Genomic DNA, 18,069 nt, shown 5'->3' with positions numbered 1-18,069 from the left:
CAGTTCTTAATGAGGTCAGCCCTGAGTGATCCACGCCTGTTCATCAAAGCGCAATTGTTCTGTTCCAATCTCTTCCGCGTTCCAAAATATGAATAATGACATTTTAAACTATTTCGAAATCCCTTAATCTTATGTAACCTCAAAGTCAGACAGCATCTCGTGTGTGCACACTCAAGGTTCGAACAAAAATGGTATTTCTCTCACGCTGGTACCCACATGCAATTATTTTCCATTTAGCCATCGGCTTAGCACACACAACTTTCCGGAAATCTTGCTCATTTTATATTCATTACTTGTACTTATGATGTTCTTGCTCTCGTGCACCTACCTTTTCGGTTAGGGGATATGTCGAGGTAAACCCGGTACCGTTTCTTTAAATGAACGTTACAGCCGCCGCCGTCCGATCGGCACCGAAACAGTTCCACATGGCCTGGTATCTGGGTTTGGGCTTCGTCGTCTCAGCTGGTGGCGTCCCGGTTGGTCGCCGGGATAAATAAGCAAATTTTGATGATATCAACAGTGTTCCCGTTGGTTTTTGCACAACGCTGGGTGGTAAAATGGTAAACAACCTTGCGGGATGGGTATTAACTTGGTCGGTGCTTCGGAGCATAGTCTGCCGGTAACGAAATTGGGGCATGCATGGTGGAAGCGACACATAACATATTATGGTTCTGTGTATAGTATTGCAAAATAATAGTGAACACTAAATGATATGACATGCTTAACAATGGGACGAAGGAAGATCCACAAGAAGCACTATTATGCAAAAAATGTTATACTCATACCAATTCATTTCGCAATTTCAAACAACTTTGAAGTGCGAAAGCAAATTCCATTTTAGTCTCAGTTCTCCAATCCATCAATTGATCTAGATTTTCAGAAAGAAACTACTCGGCCGCTTAATTTCCACACTGTTGGATACATTTCCAGAACAGACTCGCGAAATGCGTCTCGGAAACGTGATTCAATACGAAAACAAATATTTACAACAGAAGAAGTCATTCCGAGCACCACACGCCAGATCCGCGAACCATGAACACGCCAAAAGCTCGTGGGTGTCGATGGATTTTGCATCTGCGATAACTGCGCAGCCTGCACGAAACTCAAGCCCCTGAGCATCAACATCCTATACATTGCGATTAAGCAGTAAGTAGCAAAATCGTGACTAGTTTTGCGGCTTTATTTCCTCTCTCCCAATGATTCCATCAATTAGTTGGTCTAATGCTTGGTGGTTGTATTTTTTTTTTCTTCTAAAAGCATACCCACTATAAACCGAGAAGTTACGCACGGATGTCATTTAATATGACTACCTTCATAGATAGATAACGGTTCCGAAAGCAGCTCGTCACTTAGAATGGCAACCCACTGCTTTCTCCCTTCGAATCGAGCGCACACACTTGGCAAGAATCAGGCTACCGATCGATCGTGAAGCAACCGGTCTCCGATCTGGATAAACTGGAGTTTGCTGTTACAAATATAGTCCAAGAACCTCGGAGAGCGTTGACTTACGATGCCGGCACGGTGAGTGAAATGTTTCTGTCCTCGTTGGCGTAGCTGGCAGTTAGAGAGTTTAAAAAATGCATTTTCAAAATGCATCTCATCACGAAGGAAAAAATTTCAGCATTTTTTTATTTGCTATTTTGAGTAAACAACAATTATTATCACAAAACATAAGTATCTATTCATTTAGTTTCTCACGACCCCTCTAGAGAAGAAATTTCCTACAAACGCCATTGCCCTTCTTCTTGTCGTGGATGGCCACCTTGAACGCAATTAACCCAAAGGTTCAATGAAAATTAATTTTAATTCCATTAAGCTGAGAACGGAGCAATAACTCGGGGGCGAGCATGAAGCAAAACATATCGCGCTTCAGTAACGGCGGCACCAGTAGGTAACAATAACAAAACAACCACAGCATCAGCCAGCCCAGCACTCAAGAGCTGCGATGTGATATGATGATGTTTTGACGTCACCTTTCCCACTGGGATAGCACCGCTCGGTTGGTTGGTGCACTGCTTTCTTGGGGCCTGTTTCACTTCTCGCGTTGAACCCAAGTTCAAACATGATAGTTAAAAAAATGAGTGCCATGGTAGTAAAAATCAACCTCGCTAAAGCACAATTCGAAGCTGGTCAAAAATAATTTTGGCACGCCTACCCTTCTCGTAATTTATAGAATGTCACTTTTATGCAACCTTAAGGAACATTTGTGAAAATTAATTCAAGAGTTTTAAAAAACAGGGAAAACAGAATTGACCCTTTATTATATTATCGTGTTTATGCAATAACCTAATGTAAAATATCATTACTTTTCAAATTATTAAATATCCTTCCAGTGATTCATTATTGTCAGATTTTTATTACAACTGTCTTAATCGCCGGTATTTTTTTTTTGTTAGATTAGCAAAGATGTTCCACGAAACACTGCAAAAATGCTGGTACCACTCACTTAGCACATTCTATGGTTATTTCTCCAGACTTTTTGAAACTGAATTTCAAATCATCTCTAGCGGATCAAGTCTCCGTGGGCGGTCAGGAGGCTTCCATGAATCTCTTAAAAGATTATGATTCTTACCCTCACACTGTTTTCGCGATGTCACCAAGCTGATAGCACTAAAACTTAATCTCTTAAGCATACAACAACCACACAAGTTTGACTTTCAACTGCTTATATAGGAAGATAACGCCTAATGCGAAAAGCAGATCAGTTGCGTCATGCAATAATAAAATCCGTCTTAGATTCCCATCGGATAAAAGCCGTAGCAGCTACCAGCTAGCGTTGTGTCAAATAGTGTGTGAAAACATCAGAACAGATGAACAGATTGGCCATCATTCGGCAGCATTTCAGAATGCTGGACAATTTGGTTGAACCCGTGAGATTAGTAAAGACGCTGTTTATTGGGTGCGCCAATATTAAGGTTCTGTATCTATGTAGTTCAACTTCAAAGTTTTGTACGTTTTGTCTTTCTCGAACATTAAATATACTAGAAGGATCACTCTTAAACCGATCTTTTGATGGAAGACACCCACAGAGAAAAACATCACCTTTAGAACAAAATACAATCAAGATCATCATCATGGAAGCAATATCGCCCAATGTTAAACGCAGCGTGTGTGCACCAGCGGCAACCAGATGATGATGATGTACATTGTACAAACTTCAAGCACAAGCAAAATCGATGGGCGATCAACCATCTACAAAAAAATTAATTTACCTCTTAAAACAAAAAGAAAAAAAATTTTTTTTTTTTAGAAACAGCAGTAATAATTGCAAAACAAAAAAAAATCGATGGAAATAATGAAATTCTTTCCCCAAAACAGCTATAACAGCTATATCTTAAACAGAGAAGGTGAAAATATGGGTACTTCGGGAAAGTTGATCATAAAAAAATAAAGTACTGTACTCAGGGCTGAGTCATTAAATCAATATAAAATATTAACGGAAATTCTTAATTCTCGCGGACATCGGATTGATTTTGATAGATTTTTGTTGGAATTACGGAACTACAAACTCTCAATGGAAAGTCAAATTTGAGTTTGATTCTACAATCAAGATAGAGCAAATATTTTCATAATCTACATTTATTCTCGAAAAGCAAAAAAGGGTTTTCAAAATTGTTAGACCCGTTATACCATCCACAAGATGACTAACAATTCTCACGCTTAGAATCATAGGGCGTAACTGTATTCATAGATTTTTTTTTCTTTCGTTAATATCTCAAATGAATTAAAAGCTACAACCATGATTGTTGCTTCGGGCGCAAGCTGCAACTATCCTTTATCGCTCCGAACCATAAAATCGAATGTAAACTATTGAAATTCCTTTGAAACAAATGGTTTACCGAATCTACTGAGGCTTGCATGATGTCCTCAGCCGCGGTGTCATCAAAATCATGCCCTCCGAGTATTTGTCTTTCACCTGCGTCTCAAGTCCAGGTATATGAGATGTTGAAAGTCTTCAAATTGTCCAGGAGTTTGAATCACATGGTCTACCGCAGTGGTGCTCATTTAGCGGCCCGCGGGCCGCATGTGGTCCGCTGGGGTGGCAAATGCGGTCCGCGGAAGCATTTTATTTTGATAATAAAAAAATAATTATTCATAGGAAAACGTGAAGGTACCATTACCCATCTTCGAAAATTACCAGAAGTGTCGGAGCAATTCTCTCAGTACCATTACAAGTGGAAAAGTGTTACGACGCGTATTTGATCTTCGGAAAGAAATCGTCGAATTCATGGAGAGAAAAGGTAAACCAGCGATGTGTTTCAATAATGCAGTGTGGATGGCAGATCTGGCTTTCTTGACTGGCATAACAACGCACCTGAACGATTTGAATTTAAATCTCCAAGGTAAAGGTAAATTGGTGCACAGCATGCTTAATCAAATCAGTACGTTTGAAAAAAAAACAAGATCATGTTGTGGGAGGAACAGATGGAAATTCTGAATTTGGCCCATTTCATTACTCTCGGAAATTGCATCGTGTCGACGACAAAAAAAATACGTTGAGGCACTCCAAACGATGAAAAATTATTTTTCTCAAAGATTTGGAGATTTCAAATCGCATGAGACAATTCTAAACTGATGATTCATTCAGTGCTGATGTCGAGCAAGCTCCAGATAATATCCAAATGGAACTCATTGATTTACAGTGCGATACGGAACTGCGAGAAAAATTTGATCGCCATGATCTTCTGGAATTCTATGCCAAATTTATTCCGGAAGAACGCTTCCCAGAGCTGCGAAAACATGCTCTTTTCGCAGCTTCTTTGTTTGGATCCACATACATTTGTGAACAACTTTTTTCCGTAATAAAGCAAGTAAAGTCAAAAATTAGAAATAAGATAACTGATGAACATTTGGACAATTCTCGCTTAACTTTTCAAAAGGTCCTAAGTAACATTTTTTTCATGATTTAATCTGAATAATGCAATCAACGTATTTCATGTTAATCGGTTGATTGCAATACTCAAATTAAATCATGAAAAAAATGTTACTTAGGACCTTTTGAAAAGTTAAGCGAGAATTCCTTGCGTATTTCGACCTCTAACCTGAAAGCTGATCTTGATAAGCTTGCTCATGAAAAATGTAAGTGAACTATGTATTGAATTGCGACTGCGATTGTTGTTTGTTGCCGTGGTATCAACTCAATTATGTTTTCTGAGAATTTGTTTTCCACTTGCGTCTCATAACAAGACATATGAGGTGTTGTAAGACTTCCAAAATTGTCCTAGAGTTTGAATCAAATGGTCTAATGAATCAACCAAGGCTTCCATGCCCAGCCAACACAAAGTCGTATAGGATAGCGAATAAGTATACTTGGTGGAGGCGATATAGGCGCATATCTTCATTTGACTACATGCAAAATACACGCTTATTCGTTATGTTATACGATCTTGTGTTTGCTGGGTGGTGCCCCCAGCCGCGGTATCAACCCAATTATGTTGTCCGATCCAGGCACGTGAGATCTTTTAAGATCTCCAAATTGTCCTGAAGTTTCAGTCGAATGGTCTACTGAATAAAACAAGACTTTCATGATGTTTCCAGCCGCGGTGTCAATTATGTTATATTATATTATTCAATCGGGGCCCTCCATAGCCATGCGGTAAGACGCGCGGCTACAAAGCAAGACCATGCTGAGGGTGGCTGGCTTCGATTTCCGTCGCCGGTCTAGACTTATTTCGGTTTGGAAATTGTCTCGACTTCCCTGGGCATAAAAGTTAGCCTCATGGTATACGAATGCAAACATGGTAACTTGGCTTAGAAACCTCGCAGTTAATAGCTGTGGAAGTGCTTAATGAACACTAAGCTGCGAGGCGGCTCTGTCTCAGTGTTGGGATGTAATGCCAAGAAGAAGAAGAAGAAGAAGAAGAAGAAGATATTCTTCAATTATAGTATTTGTCTTTCACTTGTCTCAAATCAAGGCATATGAGGTGTTGTTAGATCTCAAAGTTGTCCTGGAGTTTGGATAGCTTGCGAATTGCGTCTCAAATTCTGGCATGTAATATGTTGTAAGATCTCCCAATTGTTCTAGAGATTGAATCAAAAGTTTTTTTTCTATTGTCTTTACTACCCATGATCGCATATTTGTAACATTTGCATTTTTTTCGATTTTGAGCTAAACCGATGAATCATCTTCAAATTGTTGGTTCTTTGAGTTGGTCAGATGAAATCAGAAGGTATGTTCTGGAAAACTTGAAAAACCTACCAAGTTGTTTTGTAACATTGAGCCAAATGATCGCATAACAGTAACACTGGAAAATGTTGTCGCCGGTATGCCTTGTGTCTCGAACGAAAAATTACGCAGTTAATTTGTACTCAAAGAACAAGTATTGTTAATGTTGCTAGAAAAAAATTTAACTAAAAAAAGTTTTTAAGTAATTTCTGTTAATTTTTAGAAAATTACTTAGATTTCTATACTTATACATATCTTAAACTTTATCCTTCCATTTCTCCCATGCCTACTTTTGTCGATTGTTACAAATATGTGATCATAGCCAGTTTATTAAGGAGACTTTTAGCCCTAGGGCTGGCTCGTCTACGGAATCAAATGGTCTACCGAATCAACCAAGGCTTCCATTATGTCTCCAGCCACGAGATCAACGCCATTATGTCCACTAAGTATATTTAGATTACATACCAAATGAACAACGACTTGCATGATGTCCTTAGCAACGGTATCACCCCAATTGTGTTCTCCCAGAATTTAATGTTTACTTGCGATCATCCAAATTTCCCTATAGAGTAGGAACCAACATAGGAATAACCTGATTTCATCACCCCTTATTGAATTTTGGGGTGATAAAATAGGAAATGTGACAAAATCGATTTTTTTACCCTTAGAAAGGTAAAATGCGTGAACGGTCGAAAAGGCTTGAAAAAACTTGGCATGTACTCAGAAATTATTTTGTATAAATCACAGGCGGTGAAAATTATTTTATGAAAATCATTGTTGTTTGCGGTAATATTTACGAAAATAAAAAGAACGAATAAAATTTTAATATTTTTTTGGGTTGAAAACGTGACAAAATCGGGACGTAATAAAATCGGGGATAGACAAAATCGGAGAGTGACAAAATCGGGTTAACACTGTAGTCTACCAAATCAACCTCGTCTGGATCTGTATCCCCAATGAAGGTGTGTACCCATTTTTTTTCTTTTTTTTTTAATTTATTAACGAGGCTTCCAGCCCTAGGCTGGAGCACATGCACATATTTTATTCAAGAATATGACATGATCCAGGTTCACCAAACTGACCTGTGTCCCCAGCACAGGTATGCACCCAATCGCGTCCTCCAAGCACATTTTATGTACAAGAGATGCGATATTCTAGGCTACCGCGGCTGGGGACATCATGAAGGCCTTAGTTGATTCGACAGAACATTTGATTCAAACTCCATGACAATGTGGAGATGTTGCAACATCTCATAGACAAATACTCGGAGGACTTAATTGGGTTGATACCGTGGCTGGGGATATCAGGAAAGTTGGTTGATTCGATAGACCATTTGATTCAAACTCCAGGACAATTTGGAGATCTTAGATCAATTCATATGCCTACATTTGAGACGCAAGTGAAAGACAAATACTCGGAGGACATAATTGGGTTGAAACCGCGGCTGAGGAGTTTAGGGAATTCTTGGATGACCTAGAAAGGAACGGCTGCTTAAGGCATATTGAGTTTGGTTTAATAGATCATAAAGGGCATGAACCATTTAAAAAAAAATATAACAGCCCTTCGGTTACGCGGGTAGACCTCAAGACCTATACTCAAGGGAATTCTTGGATGACCTGGAATGGAATTTGGTTTAATATATCAAATAGGGCATGAATCATTTAAAAAAAGAGATAACAGCCCTTTCGTTACGCTTGTAGACCTTAGGTCCTTGGTTACGCGTGTAGACTCCAAGAATTTTTTGGATGACCTGAAATGGGACAACTGTTGAAAGCAAATGATGAATATACAAAGCATCTACTTTGTTCTTTGGGTTTCTAAGAGTGCCTTTTTATTGGCTTACTTTTGGATGTTTCAAATTCTTTTCACGCCACGTGCCGTAAAAAGATGTTTCAAATTCTTTTCACGCCACGTGCCGAGTAAAACAAAGTGACGTATAAAAAACTGCCGTAAAAAAAAGGTTGAGTGTATTTATTATTAAGATTTCTAATACATTTTCGCCAAACCAGACGCTTAATGATATGTATAAGAAAAAAAATATACATCACATGAGTCACATACATTCCAAAACTTATACTTTTCATTAACTTATGAATGTTATTAACTTTTTGATATGGGGTTATTCATTAGGTGACATAAAGAAAAGTATAAGTATTTTCGAATGGTTTTTTGCCATAACATATAAGGTTATTTTTTAACGTTTATCATTTAGGCCCTTACAAATATTTTATTTAACTATCGGTCACCGGTAGGTCAAGGGGGGGTGGGCGGGATAATGAAAAATAAATATTAAAATGAAAAAATTAAAAACTCCTCGGATTTGTTTAAGAATGTTTTGAAAATTCTCAAATTATCTGAATTTTATTTTGGTCCTCCTCAAAATATAATTTTGGGCAAAAAACCTGAGGAGGGAGACAGAATAGTTTATAAATATTTGTATCGTCCTTAGTTGATCCGTCATTACGTAAAAAAAGAGGAAAACAGTTCTGGTTTTTTTTTTAAATCGGTAAAATATCACTGAAATACGTCAATTCATTATCTGATTTGTACCAATAGTTGCGGTAGTTTTCTTATAGTTGCGAGTTCCGTATGGAAACAATGGGATTCGTAAGTATTGGAACACGAATTAGAAAATATCGCAACATTGCACCAATAAATAGAGGATTCATTTTAGGTAATAATGACAGGAGCTGCTACTATCGGAACACTTTTTACTCAAAATATAAAAGATGAGCTTTAGAATGCACCATTAAGGTAAGCAACATAAACTATAGCTAAATAGATTATGTATTTATTGTATAGAGCGGATTACTATTCGATATAGCTAGCCATTGAGTCTTGTGCTGCAAACGATACGACTTACTTTACTTACTTATGGATCCTGTACACCTCCGATGGTGCAAAGGACCGACTTGAAACATCTCCATCCTAAGCGTTCCCCGGCTATCGCTTTAACCTTTACCTTTAACCAAACGATACGACCCAGCAACAACATTGATTTTTTATCCTTTTGCCTACACTGCACTGCTATATTAAGAGCAATATATCCATTTTATATAATTCCGAGAAAACAACAAAACACTGTTTTTGAACAAATAGGCACCGATTCTTTCGATTCCTTGATACAGATCAACAGTTTTAGGCAAAACCTAACACCTGGGACACTCCCAGTTCAAAAACTGCAAGCAGTACTCCTTAATTTATCACAGGGCAGTAGTGGAGGCCTTCATTCCACTGAAGAGGGAGACGGAGAGGATAGGCTTAACCATTAACTCCACCAAGGCAAGGAACATGGTTGCGGGTAGTGATAGAGGTAGACCTAGTGGTGTTGGTGCGCAGGTAGTGCTTGATGGAGACCTGTTTGAAGTTGTTGAATAATTTGTTCACCTTGGAACGCTTGTTACATGTGACAATGACGTTTTCCGTGAAGTGAAAAGACGTATTTCTGCTGCGAATAGGGCCCTTCGAACTTTCAGCCGATGACAAATAACCATATTATGGAACACTTTATGTTCAAGATGGCGGCGAATGTAAACAACGCCGTTTTTATGCAAATATTAGTTACAAACTAGTTCATACAGCTAAGAAGCTATTTATACAGGAAAGACTGAACTGTTTCATAACTGTTGGGAAACATTGTCGTGGTCACAATTATGGAACACTGATAAAAAAATATTTTCTCAAATAAATTAAGTTTAAAGCAATTTGCGCATTTATAGCAATAATATGTTTGATAGAAATGCATTTACATTGGAAATAGTGAATTGCATTGTAAAATTATTGCTTTCTGGCAAGAGTGTTCCATAATTGGGGGAGGAAAGTAGTTGTCTATCTATCTTATATACATAAGAGACTCAATGTTTGTATTTTAGTATGTAGGAGCAATCATAACTTCTGAAATTCTACCAAATTTAGAACACACATTCTTTATGTATATGGGGGAGGGGGCAGGGCCGGATTTAGCCGGAAGGGGGCCCGGGGCCGACAGCTTGTGGGGGCCCCAAAATGTGCGAAAAAGGTTGGTTTTGGTACATAAAATTTGTGGGGGCCCGAGGTCATGCACCCCCTCCCCCCGGCCCCCATAAATCAAGCCCTGGGAGGGTATGACCCTTAGAAATGGGGATGGTGTGGGGGAGATGTATTCCGTAGAAGACGAACGGTTTCTAATTCACTTCTGAACCCCTTTACCATATTCCACCAAGTTTGAAATCTAGACCAACATTTGAAAAGGGCGTAACAGCCAAAATTCATTCCTTTTTATTCTTCATCTACATATATAGCTATATATGTGGACAAAAAATCAGAAGGAATAAATTTTGGCTGTTATGTCCTTCTCAAATATTGGTCTAAAAATATTTCCTTTCCTTAGAAAACGGTTTTAGAGAAGCTGGGAGGGGCTTTTGGAATGGGGGAGTTGTTGGAGTTGGGTATTGTTTAGAAAACAAATAATTCAGTATAACTCCTAAACCCTTCAACCAATTTCCACTAATATTGGGACACATATTCTCTATCCTTAGCAGACGATTTAAAATGGGAGGATGATTGGGGAAAAGGAGGTGTGTGGATGGTGTAGAGTGCGACTTTATGCATGAGTATGGTAAGCGTAATTACGTCAGACATAATGCATAATCTTAATTCCCCTTTTTCAGTTAATTTAAGGTTTTTTGACATTGCAAAATTCCTTCAAAATCTAATGACCGAATAAATCATAAATAGCAAATCCTCGACAATATCATACCTTTCGTGAGGTTGTACACTATTTCGCCGAAGAACATTTCGCGGGATTTCTTTTCGCGGTGTGACATCCCGCGGAATGTATCAACTTTCCGAAACACATTTCGCGGAATGTACTTTTTTCGGAAAAACATTTCGCGTAATGTACCTTTTCACCGAAAATCATTCCGCGTAATGCCATTTGGCGGAATTCAGTAAGAAAAATTATAATTGAATTATTTACCGATTTTTGCCTAATTACATTTTTTTTCTTCGCCGTATCTATTAGTTCAATCTGGGAAACGAGGGCTAGATTATATTATTGTATGTACGAACTTTCGTCTGGAAGAAGATTCTCTGTTCATCCCGTGGATTCGCATAAGTGTCTCTGCTTATGGAACCACCTCACCCATTTTTGGCCCTTCATACAGGAATCTGATGAAATACAAACAGTAGTATAATCATGATCAAATCGTTTGTCAGATATGGCCAGTGCTATCGGCAAGTGCCTTGCTACAATAGATTATCATCATCAATTACATTTTTTTATATTTAGAGCCCTAGGCTGGTTCGTCTTAAGGGCGGGCTATATTCTTCTAGATTGTGATTAAAAGCAATGAAAGAAGGAAATGCGTTGTTTGAATGACCGCATCCGGTCGATGAGGAAACAATGCTTTCTTGAAATTGGCACGTTTGCTCGGTATAAATAAAAGAAAGAAGATAGCTCCTTCTATGAATTAACGCATCTGTCCGGTATAAAGCTAAGAGAAAAGATAATGCCTACTATAAATGGATGCGTCTGCTGTATGAAACGAAAGGAGTTGATAATGCCTTCTTTAAAAGAACACGTTTGCCCGGTATAAGGCGAAGGGTGGGATAACGCCTTTTTTAAATGGATGAATCTGCCCATTATAAGATGAAAAGAGGAGATGAACCGTTCTTTATAACATCGCGTCTGCTTGACATAAGGCGAACGGAGGGCTAATGCCTTTTTTGAATGGATGCGTCTGCCCGGTATAAGGCGAAATGAGTTAAAAAAAAACTTCAATAACGCATCTGCCCGGTATAATGCGAAGGAAGGGGTAATGCTTCTATAAATGGTTGCGTCTGCCCGGTACAAAGCGAAGGGAGGATATAATGTCATATTTAAATGAATACGTTGTCTCGGTATAATGCGAAAGGAAGAAATAAAGGATTATTCATAAAATCGTCTATCCGTAACCAAGTAAAGAGAGGAGATAATCCCTTCATTATATCTGGCCCGTCTGCGAGATATAATAAAGAATTTTTAAGGGGCAATGGAAATTTCGAAATCTTCTACATTATCTGGGAGACCTTAGCCGTCTGGAAAGATGCGTGGCTACCAAGCAAGACTATGCTGAAGGAGGCTGGGTTCAACTTCTGGCCCGGGTTTCTTAGGCATAAAAGTTTCAACGTGTTAATCTCGTGTTATACAAATACAAAAAAAAATGGTAACTTAGCTTAGGAACCTCACAGGTAATAATTGTGGAAGTGCTAAATAAACATTAAGCTATTGTGATATGAAAATACTAATATCTTCTTCCAACCTTAGACGTACATGGTCATGATAGAATTAGAGGCCAAAATAAAATTTGATTGTTCCGTTAGGATACGGCAAGCATGAAGAATGATTTATAGAAGTCAATATGAAAGCAAGCGAAGGGCAATATTTGTGATGGTATAAATTGCACGACCTTCCTTCTGCCAAACTCCCGTATGAAGGGGGAGGGAAGAATATCAGTGTGGAAGCTGATATATCTCCACTTGCCAGTGAAAATGTTATTATCTAGCAAAGTCTGCCTTCTTTTAATCAAATGATGAATTATCAATAAAAAAACACAATTACCCTGTTGATCAATTGTAAACAAACTGGCAACTCCGAGAAACGCCGGGTTGTTATCTAAAAATCACGAAGAACTGTATTTGAAAACATGATTTCGGCTCCGTAACGCTTCACGCCAAATGAGATTCCCAAATAAACAAAAGAATAAAACATCAAACAATATCGTTAAGACGTCAGAAGCACCTTTTCGATGGCATCTCCCACTTTTTTTTTCTTTTTTGAATTGCCCACCACTAGCACCCACACCAAAAAGCTCATTTTCTGAGCACCCTGGTAATGGACGCATCTATATTCTTTTTTCAAACATTATAATTTTAGAAATAACAAAGCAAATATGTATGCTACGGTATGTAATTCAATCCTCAATGTATTTTCCTTCAAATTTTTCTATACTTTCGCCTGACATGATTTTTGTAATATTTATTTTTATTTGACTTTTTGCACAATCTGTCTTTTTGACACATATTGAAACATGTATTGTAAGTGTTCATCTCTGGGATTGATTTTTAGTTTTTTTTCGATATTTTTATCAGTTTTATCCATTGCCAAGCGTAATAGTCTAGCCATAGATAATGTTTAGTTTAAACAATTACTTTTCCGCTTACTGGTTTCGTACAGTCTGCTAGTATACTATTGTACGCAGATGTTGGAATTGTTATTGATTCATCTACATCTTCATAACACGTATAACCTTCCATAAAGTGCTTAAACTTATGGTTGAGTTTTCTTTTGTTTATATTTTCAGTGAGTATTATACACTCTTTAGGGTTGCTAATTTTATATGATGAAACAATGATCAAATGATCACTAATATCTGAAAAAATTGTGTCGTTTCTAACATTTGAGAAATCATCTTTCCTAATAACCACACGCTTAAAATCAATAACACAGAGATATGTTTGTTTCACACAAAATGGACCTAATGCAGAACAGCATCTAGATGAGCGACAGTTACACAGCCACAAAAATAGCTCGTGTGGTTTTATTGAAGCTTGGATTTCAATATTGGTACTTATTCAAAAGGACGTATCTGATTTTGTAAACAAAGATTTAAACGTCGATTTGTCCAATCTGATGTTACTTCCTTCAGAACCCACACCACCAACAGGTAGCTGAAGGCTTCCCCTACCTGTCCGTGGTGATGATTTGCGTGGGATAATCAGATTGGACAAATCGACGTTTTAGTCTTTGTTTACAAAATCACATACGTCCTTTTGAATAAGTACCCGAGATTTCCATTTTTCTGTGGGGGCTGCCTATCCGATTCTGTTTTTTCGCACTTGTATACAAGTTTAAATTTGTTATCATGGCTTGTTATGATGATTCGGAACAGTTTTTACCTCTCTTTTATCGTTGTTCGTTAGCTATTGAGAACGATTTCTGCAAACCCTGCTAATAACAACATGATCTAAGACATTGTTGCTTATAGGACGAGTCACGCACGTGATGGAACAGACATTAACAATATTAATCTAAAAGACTTAGGTATCGAAAGACAATGTTGTTATCACCTAGATTAATTGGTATATTAAAATCTTCTATGATAAATATTGGACAGTTACTGTGAGTTGATAGTAAGTTTTCAAGCTCATCGTGAAATTTTGTAAAGTCGATGGAGATTTGTATACACCTACTACATCAAAAAAAGAACCTTTTCTTCTAACTCAATGTGAATAAGATGCATTCCCTCAGAGTGCATATGTTTCGCAATCTTGTAACTTCACGCACTTCTTATGTATACTGATAGACCACCAGAGGACGTTTCACGACAGGAATAAATATTAATGTAATTGGGTATCCCAAACAAGCGACAGTTATCGGATTTCAACCACTATGAAATCTAAAAACAGAGGAAAATCATAACAAATGATTTCATAGATAGTTGACGTACATTATCAATTGAGCATTTGATCATGATCGTAATAGTCAGTGCAGTTCGGAGTATGTTCACGTGGCCACTGTGCTGCTACAACAAAAGCTGTGAAAATGTGTTTCTCCATGACGAACTTGCACTTTGTTTAGGGGCCGTACACTAATTACGTAAGCAATTTTTCTGGGTTTTTCAACCCCCTCCCTCCATGTAAGATTTTTCCCATACAAATCATTTTTTATTTATATAACGTAAGAAAATGTCAAACCCCCCCTTCCCCCATAAGTGCTTACGTAATTAGTATACGACGTCTTACTGAGCAGATCGATAACTAAGATTAATATTCCAACAATTCGTCAGTATCGAAAGATGGGATGGTTTGCAATGCCTTTTTTTTAGGACATGATTGGTTGGTAATAAACGTTAGGGACCGGAGTAGGGATGCTGCCCAAATTGTCTTTCTTCCTACTACAAAATTGAAGCCTCTGAGTATCACGTTTGTAATAGATTTCGTTCTATTTTTGTTTCCTTCCGACTTCAGAATATAAAACGTACAACCATATGGTGCGTTCAATATAACGCATACGGTGGTGAAGTTTTCGCCAAGCAGCGATATGTCAGCAAAGAAAGGCGGTAGTGCACGCGGCAAATCGGTACGAGTCAATTACCTCGTACTACTGGAAAGAATGATATAATTTATCGTCAACTTCGCTATAGGAGTACGGTCGGCGTGAAGTGCTCCACCACCGCCCATGTGCTGTGCGTTTTCGTCTGCTCCTCGATATTGTAAGTGCACCTAAGGTAGATATCAACTGACTGTGGTTAAGTGAACGTGTCACTCACGCAGCAGCAGAAAGCAGTGGAAGCTTCGAAGAAGACGACGCTCGGTGTCTCTGTGGTGGAATATTCTTCCTAAAAATAATCAGTGTTTTTATATTTCGATTCCACGGCCATAAATCTGTTGGCAAACTCAACATTTTGCATTTCTTAGATATTATACATTATACATCCCACACAAAATTTTGGATGCCAATCCAATTTTATCACAATTAATGATAAATATCTTCATTTTTGGCGTGGCCGAACCATGTTGATTTTTTTCATTTTTGCTTCCACCGTGAGCGAAGTGCCATCAATTGAACCGAGTGTCGTTTCAATAAATCACGTTCTATGTATCTTGGAGCCGTGAAATTTATGCCGGTGGAATATATATTGGGAAATGTATGAGAAAGATGTCATGCTCGTTCTAACTTATATGGATTCATATGGAAGTGTATATGCACAAGAGTGCCATTGGAATTCTTTTTTTTTTTCAATGAAAAAATCGTTTCATCTATTGTGAGTATTCTTTAGTAGTATCTACACAAAACTATATCATATGTAAACCAGGCCGGGAATCGAACCCAGCCACTTTAGCATGGTCTTAATTTGTGTTCGCGCATTGTACCGTGGGGCCAAGTCAACGTGCGAAATCATATATTTTAAATCTCAGAATGTTTAAATGATATCAGGAATTTCTAAGTATAATTAATGAGATGAGTGTAGTACTAAAATTGCCTTCCGTTCGCTTTTAAATCAACTTCTGTGTATATAAAAATCTTCATGTTGCCGTATCCTAGAGGAACTATCATGAACATGTACATCTAAGATTGGAGGATGATATTAGCATTGTCCTAGAATTGCAATTTTAAGTGTTTAAAAAGTTGGTTATTCGAATCACTTAAATGCGATGTCTCCCAGCTGGAGCACATAATGCTGAAAAAGTAGCGAGAATTAATTGATTTCTTACTACTTAAAAAGCGCTCCATTTCGTATCATCCGCAGAAAAATGCACTATTGCAAAGATATTTACGGTAACGACACAGTGCTCTGAACGTTTCCTACCATCATCGCATTATTCAGACTGTTCCATTACTCCATAAAAGTCTAGATGCCACAGCTTGGATTTCCCATTGCTGCAACTTTGGCTATCCCCCGGCAGACCGCATGCTTCGTTGCTAATTTAATGGGTCTCTAGGGATATGGTTCAAGACATAAAATGGAAATTAAGGGTCATTAGCACGCGCGGGAGCACTAGAGCACTGGTTTTCCTTCTTAATTATTTCGTGAAGTTGCGATAATGCGTGATAATGAATTGGCCGTAGAAATCCGTGCCGCTTGTGGTTCTTTGTTCTAGCTTAAAATAAATCAACGAAGAATCGAATGAGTGAATTGAAACCTGATACTCAACTGAGACTATTTTTACATTATTTGACGTTTATTGACTCGGCATTCAACCATGAACTGGATTTGAAAAGCCAACTTCAATCCATAAGCAGCTAATTTCATATAATTAAAACCACAAATCTCAGTGCCATTGTAACGCTATTCAATCACATTCCGGTGGCGCTACCATTAAATAAAGTCGTTATAAAATGAAAGTACAAGTTGCATTCAACCGTGATAGATCCGAGCACCAGCGGAGTGACATTTGAAACGATTAGCTCGAATTGCATGCAGCTTTCGTATACCCGCATATAATTACAAGCTGCACCAACGAGAGCTGCACTGTCGCTAATTGATGCAATGCACTCGTATTTGAATTGATAATCACACTCCTTTCAAACCATACACTCATGTGTGACATTGCATAGATGGATGAATGGATGAATGCCAATCATGCCCCCTAGCGTTGTAGCAATTCATGCATCGATCAAGAAGGTCGTTCCTTACTTAGTGATTTCAAAATCTCATAGATCCAAAACAGGTGTATTACGGGGAGCGTACCCTCGTTCGTCAAGGTATCGCACGTGATGGCAACAGGTCTGCCCAGTGCAATCCGCAATGGTACGTGATTACTGTATGCATCGCAGTGTCGCGGACCCCCCCTTCGGGTCCTCCCAGACCAGTAAGCGGGTATTAGTACCGATGGTTATTTTTACGGCCTGGTTTGAGGTGACCACTTACCTGCTTGGGCAGTAGTGGTACTGCTTGTGCTTTTCTTGATCAGGCGTGTGCTTACGAAATCGTTGAGTACGACGACAAAACTCGAACAAATGTAGCTGCGATTGATCGAAAATATCAATTTGCACCTTGCGATCGGGGTGATCTGGTGCTGTATATTAACGAGCGTTCGTATTCAAGGTGGGGGTTTGAGTAGTGATTGTGATTATGAATTGGAAAGGGTATTGGTTTTGTTGAAAGGTAAGTTGAAATGCATACGAATGTCTGTGATTGTTTGTAGAATGTTATCACGTAACATTGGAGAATTTTACTTTTCCAAGAATACATCTTCATTCGCTGCTCAGTTATTTCGGCGATCGCCGAGGTTCTTGATTGTCTCACGCACATTAGTAGTGATGTGACGCCACGGCTCCGGTTTGCTGATGCTCAGGAACTAAACTACTCTTATACTCAGCGAACAGTCTCAGTCAAGCTGAACCGAACTGATCAATCTAGAAACGATAAAAAATTACG

General features: G+C 38.3%; 1 protein-coding gene across 6 annotated transcripts in view; it reads left to right on the top strand.

Annotated features, from left to right (window-relative positions):
- The window catches only part of LOC134221273 (mucin-5AC-like), a 351,796-nt gene that overhangs the window by 144,315 nt on the left and 189,412 nt on the right, over positions 1-18,069 (top strand). Inside the window, exon 1 of one of the 6 annotated variants that reach the window (XM_062700476.1) lies at positions 17,778-17,796. The exons of the other annotated variants lie outside the window; for them this stretch is intronic. The gene's annotated coding sequence lies outside the window, so the exon portion shown is untranslated. Of the gene's footprint in view, positions 1-17,777; positions 17,797-18,069 lie in introns of those variants that run through there. 6 annotated transcript variants of the gene reach the window in all.

Source organism: Armigeres subalbatus, chromosome 3, assembly GCF_024139115.2.
Source record: "Armigeres subalbatus isolate Guangzhou_Male chromosome 3, GZ_Asu_2, whole genome shotgun sequence".
In the NCBI taxonomy this organism is placed as follows: Eukaryota; Metazoa; Arthropoda; class Insecta; order Diptera; family Culicidae; genus Armigeres; species Armigeres subalbatus.
The sequence above is the reverse complement of the archived record's forward strand: the minus strand, read 5'-3'. Positions and strand labels throughout refer to the sequence as shown.